Genomic DNA, 7,204 nt, shown 5'->3' with positions numbered 1-7,204 from the left:
GGGGTGTACCTGCAATTGTAGTTAGATGGGGATTCCCGGACGTACGCTACAGTTAACACCCCAGAAGGGTTTGGACTGAAATAGGAGACAGCCATATCATCAGTCTGTGCCATTTTTCAACAGATGATGGAGAACATTTTACAAGGTCTACCCCAGTTGACAAGGCCAGCTTATACCTGTTGGAAGATAAAGTGAGGACAATCAAAGGTGCCCTGGCTCCCATGTCCGTACTGGAGCTGAGGTCTTTCCTTGGGCTGGTGAACGATTACAGAAAGTTCATACCTAACCTGGCCTCCATCCTGACTCCTTACACCTGCTCCTGGAAAAAAGGGTCAGCCTTGGAAATCGTCATGAGGCCGAGTGACCGCTTTCAGGCAAGACACAGCTCTCATCCTGGAGGGCACACCATCATTCCAAGCGATGGTTCCCTATTGGGTATTGGGATAGTGTTGGCCAATCACTGACATAACGGAGGAACACCCAATAGCAGATGCTTCTGGGACATTGGCTGATGTCAAACATAAATACACCCACATGGAGCAGGACAGTTTGGTGTGAGCAAGTTGCACCTTTACCTTTACTGATGTAAATCTGTAACAATAACAGACCACAACCCCCTGCTCGGCCAATCACAGAGGTCAAGGCCAAGGTGACCATCGCTTCAGCAGTGGGCTCTCATTCTCAATGCGTCCAATTACAACCTGGGAATCCATGTGGGAGGCCCTCGTAACAAATGTGAATGGATTGAGGTGCCTGATCTTGGCAAACACACCCCCAGGAGGCACTGCCAGTGCAAGATCCATTCTGGTTTTAAACTTCATGGGCATCCTTCTGGTCACCGCTGACAAAATCAGACTGTGGACACAAAAAGACCTGATCCTGGCAAACCTAAACCAGCTGGTGGTGAGCGGGGCAACAAAAGGGCAACACAATCAGAATTGAAATCTTTCTGGACCCAGCAAGACCAGATCACCATAGAGAATGGCATTTTATTATAGGAGCAAGAGTGATTGGCCTGAGCAAAGGTTTTGCTACATATGGCTGAATTCCACCAGGGTCATCAAGGAGTTTCCAAAATGAAGATGTTGGTGAGAAGTTATGTCTGTTGGCCAGGATCGGATGCAGACACATCTGCATTGGTGGGACAGTGCCCAGAGTGCCAACAAGGTCAAAAATTACCGTGGAAATGGCTGGCTAAAGCCTAGACTCAGTTACACATTGACTATGCAGGTCCTTTCATGGGCTTAATGTTCTTAGCCATTGTGGATGCCCATTGAAAATGGTTGAACGTGTATAGAGTTCATTCATCAAACATGGGACAATGTCAGAAAGGGTGTGCGCGTCTTTCGCAATACACGGACTCCTGGAAGTGTCGGTCACAGACAGTAGACCATCATTTACCAGCAGCAAATTCAAGTACTTCCAGAAGTCAAATGGCATTCGGCATATAAGGATAGCTCCATGCCATCCGTTGTCCAATGGCCTGGCAGAAAGACCAACCAAACTTTGAAGGCAGGCTGAACGGAACCAAACTGCCCTGGTTTCTCTTTGATTATCGTACCTCATGCAACTACAGGGATAGCTCCGGCGGAGTTACTAATGGGGAAAAGACTCAGCGGCAGGTTAAATCTGATCTTCCCGGACCTAGGGAGGAGGGTGAAACAGCATCAGGGACACACGAGAAACAGTTTACTTCTGATGACAAAGTTTGGTGCCAAAACCACGGGAATGGCCCTGCATGGGTGAGAGGCATGGTTAACTATGAGGTCGGGTCCCCAATGTACAAACTTTGGGTCGGTGAGATTGTCCTGAGCAAGCACATGGACCACATGAAAGCTGTAGACTCGCTAACGAGCAGGAGCAAAATGTACCTGATCCCTCAGAACAGCCGGAAAGTCTTTCGGAACCTGTGGATTTTCCCCTCTCTGGTGTCGAAGAAACTTCGGAGTCTGAGATGGACCTCTCAAATTTTGAATCTAATGTTGATCTTTCCTCACTCTATTCAATCAACCTATGATCTTTTGTTATGATCTGCCTGTACTGCATGTAAAACAAACTTTTTATTGTACCTAAGTACGTGTGACAATCATAAATTAAATAAATGTCACAGCCTTGGCAGCTTTACCCCCGCCTGAAGAAGAGGATGAATTTTTTCCAAGATGCTCTGAGTGCAAGAGGCAGACTATGGTCTGGTACACATCGTCGGTATCCAAGGCTGAGTCAAAGGAACAGAAGTGGTGTGAAAACACCCCAGGAGAGGCTACAAGAGAAATAACAGGCCTATATCCCAGATCTCACGAGGGAGGGATGTAGTGATTAAAGCAAGATCAGCCAGGTGGACCTCATAGAATATGATTAAAAATCATACAACGCCAAAATCATATAGTCCATATAACACTTGTCATTGTGTGATTTTAAACTATGTGCACCCCAGTCCAACACTGGCTCCTCCTCCTAACAGAATCTGAGTTCCCTGATTGGGCTGTTATCCTGATCCAATCAGGAGCCCTGGCTGACAGATATAAACAGGAGTGTCTTTCGCGGTTACGTTAGAGCCCGGGTGTCCTTGGAGAAGGAGGACGCGGTGTCCACCAACACCCTGGAGTTGTTCAGGGAGAGGTGGGCGCCGCAGGGAGTGGAGTGTATTATTTCCCCCTCCAACTCTATTTTGATTTAGTCCCTACCCTCCCCTTCACTGGTTTGATCACACAGCATCACCCGTTGATGTGAAGGGCAGGGCTTGTCACTGGCCATGCGGGTGTTTCCTATCTTCCTGGTGGTGGAAATTGAATAAAGATTCGTGCACCTTGTGTCTCTCACTGTGTCTCAAAAAAAAGGATTGTCAGGGGTTCTGTTCACTCTGAGCGCTGGCTCTGAGGGAGCTGGGTCAGTGTCAGGGACTCTCCCCGTGTTAATGAAGGGGAACCTGGTGATGGAAGTATTTCATCACTGACCACACATAATAAAACAGATTTCCATTCACACTCATCTTCCAGGTTGTGGGATCTGACAGTGGACACTAGTCACTGCTGGCCAACTTGAAAATGCCCTAAATGCCCAGACAATGTCTGATCTCATTTTCCTGCACTTGGCTCATTGTCTTGTATTCCTTGGCATCGCAAATGCACATCTAAATACTTCTTAAATGTTATGAGGGTTTCTATCTCAAAGCAGTGAGTTCCAGATTCCCACCATCCTCTGGTGGAAAAGTTCTCTCACATCCCTCACATCCTGGCACGGTGGAACAGTGGTTAGCACTGTTGCCTCACAGCGCCAGAGACCCAGGTTCAATTCTTGCCTCAGGTGACTCTCTGTGTGGAGTTTGCACATTCTTCCCGTGTCTGCGTGGGTTTCTTCCAGGTGCTCCAATTTCCTCCCATAATCCAAAAATGTGCAGGTTAGGCGAATTGGTCATACTAAATTGTCCATAGTGTTGGGTGAAGGCGTAAATGTAGGGGAATGGGTCTGGGTGGGTTGCGCTTCGACAGGTCGTAGTGGACTTTTTGGGCTGAAGGGCCTGTTTCCACGCTGTAAGTAATCTAATCTAATCATCCCCTCTGAACGTGCTGTCCCTTACCTTAAACCTATGCCTCCTGGCCATTGGTCCCTGCACAAAAGGGAAAGGTTTCTTCCTGTTTATGCCCCTTATCGTTTCTACATCTCAATCATGTCCACCTTAGTGTCTGCTCCTCTAAGGAAAACAGTCTGTCCAATCTCACTTCATAACTGAAACTTCCCAGCCCTGAGCAACATCCTGGGAAATGTTCTCTGCCCTCTTGCCAGTGACATCATATTCCTCTTTGAATGGATTCCAGAACAACACACATACAATATTGAGAAAAGTGAGGACTGCAGATGCTGGAAATAGAGTCGAGAGTGTGGTGCTGGAAAAGCACAGCAGGTCAGGCAGCTTCCGAGGGGCAGGAGAATCGATGTTTCAGGCAAAAGACCTATGTCCTGACGAAGGGCTTATGCCCGAAACGTCGATCCTCCTGCTCCTCTGATGCTGCCTGACCTGCTGTGCTTTTCCAGCACCACACTCTCGACATAGAGGATAGAACATTCCAGCACAGTACAGGCCGTTCGGCCCTCAATGTTGCACTGTCCTGTGGAACCAATCTGAAGTCTATCTAACCTACACTATTTCATTCTCATCCACATGTTTATCCAATGACCATTTAAATACCCTTAAAGTTGGTGAGTCAACTACTGTTGCAGGCAGTGAGAGCAGGTTGTGCAGAGTGTGAGCAGAGTGAGTGTGAGCAGGTTGTGCAGAGTGAATGTGAGCAGGTTGTACAGAGTGAGCAGAGTGTGAGCAGAGTGAGTGTGAGCAGGTTGTGCAGAGTGTGAGCAGAGTAAAGTGAGCAGGTTGTGCAGAGTGTGAGCAGAGTAGGAAGAGTGAGTGTGAGCAGAGTGAGTGTGAGCAGGTTGTGCAGAGTGTGAGCAGAGTGAGTGTGAGCAGAGTGAGTGTGAGCAGATTGTGCAGAGTGAGTGTGAGCAGGTTGTGCAGAGTGAGCAGACTGAGTGTGAGCAGAGTGAGTATGAGCAGGTTGTGCAGAGTGTGAGCAGAGTGTGAGCAGAGTGAGTGTGAGCAGGTTGTGCAGAGTGTGAGCAGAGTGAGTGTGAGCAGGTTGTGGGAATGAATGCTGCGTGTTTTACTCTTTGCTGTTTTTACATGGAGCTCTGCTGCCCTCTTGTGGCCCTGTCCCTGTGGTTAATTCTGAGCAATTTTAAATTTCACTTGAAACCACCTGGTTTCTTGTGTCTCCATTAGATGAGATGAGATTAGATTAGATTAATTACAGTGTGGAAACAAGCCCTTTGGCCCAACAAGTCCACCCTGACCCTCCGAAGTGCAACCCATCCAGACCCATTCCCCTACATTTACCCCTTCATCTAACACTACAGGCAATTTAGCTTGGCCAATTCACCTGACCTGATCAGGAATTGTACAAAACTCAGAATGATGGATGTGTTGGACAATCAAAGGCACAAACAACATGTTTATGAATGAGCTGCTCTACTTTTGATCCTGTATCAGATAACATTTCCCATGAACACCTTTATTCTGGAATGAATGATACGAAAGTCGGAGGAGTTGTAGACAGTGAGGAAGGATATGGCAGGTTACAGCGGGATATAGAGAAGCTGCAGAGCTGGGCAGAAAGGTGGCAAATGGAGTTCAATGTAGCTAAGTGTGAAGTGATTCACTTTGGTAAGAGTAATAAAAAGATGGATTACTGGGCTAATGGTAGACTACTTGGTAGTGTGGAAGAGCAGAGGGATCTTGGTGTCCATGTACACAGATCTCTGAAAGTTGCCACCCAGGTAAATAGTGCAGTGAAGAAGGCATATGGCGTACTGGCTTTTATTGGTAGAGGAATTGAGTTCCGGAGTCCTGAGGTCATGCTGCAGTTGTATAAGACTCTGGTGCGGCCGCTTCTGGAATATTGTGTGCAGTTTTGGTCGCCATACTATAGGAAGGATGTGGAGGCACTGGAACGGGTGCAGAGGAAGTTTACCAGGATGTTGCCTGGTATGGTAGGAAGATCCTATGAGGAAAGGCTGAGGCACTTGGGGTTGTTTTCATTGGAGAAAAGAAGGTTTAGGGGTGATTTGATAGAGGTGTACAAGATGATTAGGGGGTTAGATAGGGTTGACAGTGAGAACCTTTTTCCACGTATGGAGTCAGCTATTACAAGGGGGCATAGCTTTAAATTAAGGGGGGGTAGATATAGGACTGATGTTAGGGGTAGGTTCTTCACTCAGCGAGTCGTAAGATCATGGAATGCCCTGCCAGTAGCAGTAGTGGACTCTCCCTCTTTATGGGTATTTAAGCGGGCATTGGATAGGTATATGGAGGATAGTGGGTTAGTGTAGGTTAGGTGGGCTTTGATCGGCGCAACATCGAGGGCCGAAGGGCCTGTACTGCGCTGTATTGTTCTATGTTCTATGTTCTATGAATGGGAGACAGAAAGCAGTTAAAGGTCAGGATGGTACTCAGCCCTTTAATGAAGATAGTTCCAAGGCGACTGGAAAGTCCCTGTGTGATCACACACAGAACACAGCGTGGTTTCATAACAAGGAAACCACGCTTGAAAAATCTGTTATTTGATGATTAATTCGCTGAGTAGATACAGGTTCTAAATGTCTGGAGTTTGACAAAGTTTTGATAAGGAGCCACAGAAGTTGTTAGTTACAGAAAGAGGCAGTTTGTGGATCTGGGGAGAGGGGAGTCACTCACAGGCAGAAGTATCTCCAGCTCTTGAGAGTGCCAGCCCTGGTTAGAAATATGGTCAATCTCGGTGGGTCTCTCTGAGCAGCTCCATTGGAAAACCCTGACCAGTTTTAGACTCATTAACTGAAGAAAAAAATCTCATTTTATTCGAGGCAGGTTAGAGGAGGTTGACTGGGATGATCCCTGGGATGGAGGGATTGTCTTATGGGCAAAGGTTAAAGGTAAGAGACACTGCGAGGTGATCTTATTTAAACATATCAGATTCTTATGGGTCTTGACAGAGTCAGTGCTGAGAGAGTCATGGGAGAGTCGAGGACCAGAGCGCACAGTCTCAGAATAAAGGGGCACCAATTTCAGACAGAGATGGGGTGGAATTTCCTCCCTTTGGAACTCCTTGCCCCAGAGAGCCGTGGGGACAGAGTCCTTGTGGATATTTAAGGCTGAGAGAGATTTTTGATCAATCAAGGAATCAAGGGTTATGGGGAAAGGGCAGGAGAGTGGACATGAGAAATGTTGGTTCTGCCATGATCCTCTTGAATGGCAGAGCAGGCTTGAGGGGCTGAAGGGCCTCCTCCTGTACCTATTGCTCAGGTTTTTATGCATCTACACACAGACAGACAGACAGACAGTCACACACAGCAGTGAGAAGGCAGTGCTGTCGTTGTATTGTCACTGACCCAGTAATATCTTTCTCACTAGTATCCTCACATACGGGTGAGGAAGGACACCACTTCGACTGGGACAACACATCCATCCTAGGACAAGCCAAACAAAGACACATATGAGAATTCCTGGAAGCATGGCATTCTAACCGGAACTCTATCAACAACCATATTGAGTTAGACCCCATCTACCACTCCCTGAGAAAAGGATCAGGAAGTGACTTCACCACAGGAAATAACGTCACCACAGGAAATGACATCACCAGCCCAAAGAAACCCAAACATATAAATAGAAAGCAGGAAT

At 47.2% G+C, this 7,204-nt stretch overlaps 1 protein-coding gene across 1 annotated transcript in view; it reads right to left on the bottom strand.

The window, feature by feature from the left end:
• Nucleotides 1–6,933, bottom strand: part of LOC140476717 (dynein regulatory complex protein 11-like) — a 222,927-nt gene extending 215,994 nt beyond the window's left edge. Inside the window, exon 1 of the mRNA XM_072569537.1 lies at nucleotides 6,916–6,933. The gene's annotated coding sequence lies outside the window, so the exon portion shown is untranslated. The remainder of the gene's footprint in view (nucleotides 1–6,915) is intronic.
• Nucleotides 6,934–7,204: the final 271 nt, after the last annotated feature.

This window comes from Chiloscyllium punctatum, chromosome 5 (genome assembly GCF_047496795.1).
Source record: "Chiloscyllium punctatum isolate Juve2018m chromosome 5, sChiPun1.3, whole genome shotgun sequence".
NCBI classification, from domain to species: domain Eukaryota; kingdom Metazoa; phylum Chordata; class Chondrichthyes; order Orectolobiformes; family Hemiscylliidae; genus Chiloscyllium; species Chiloscyllium punctatum.
Note: the sequence above shows the minus strand (reverse complement) of the source record. Positions and strands in the feature narration are given on the sequence as shown.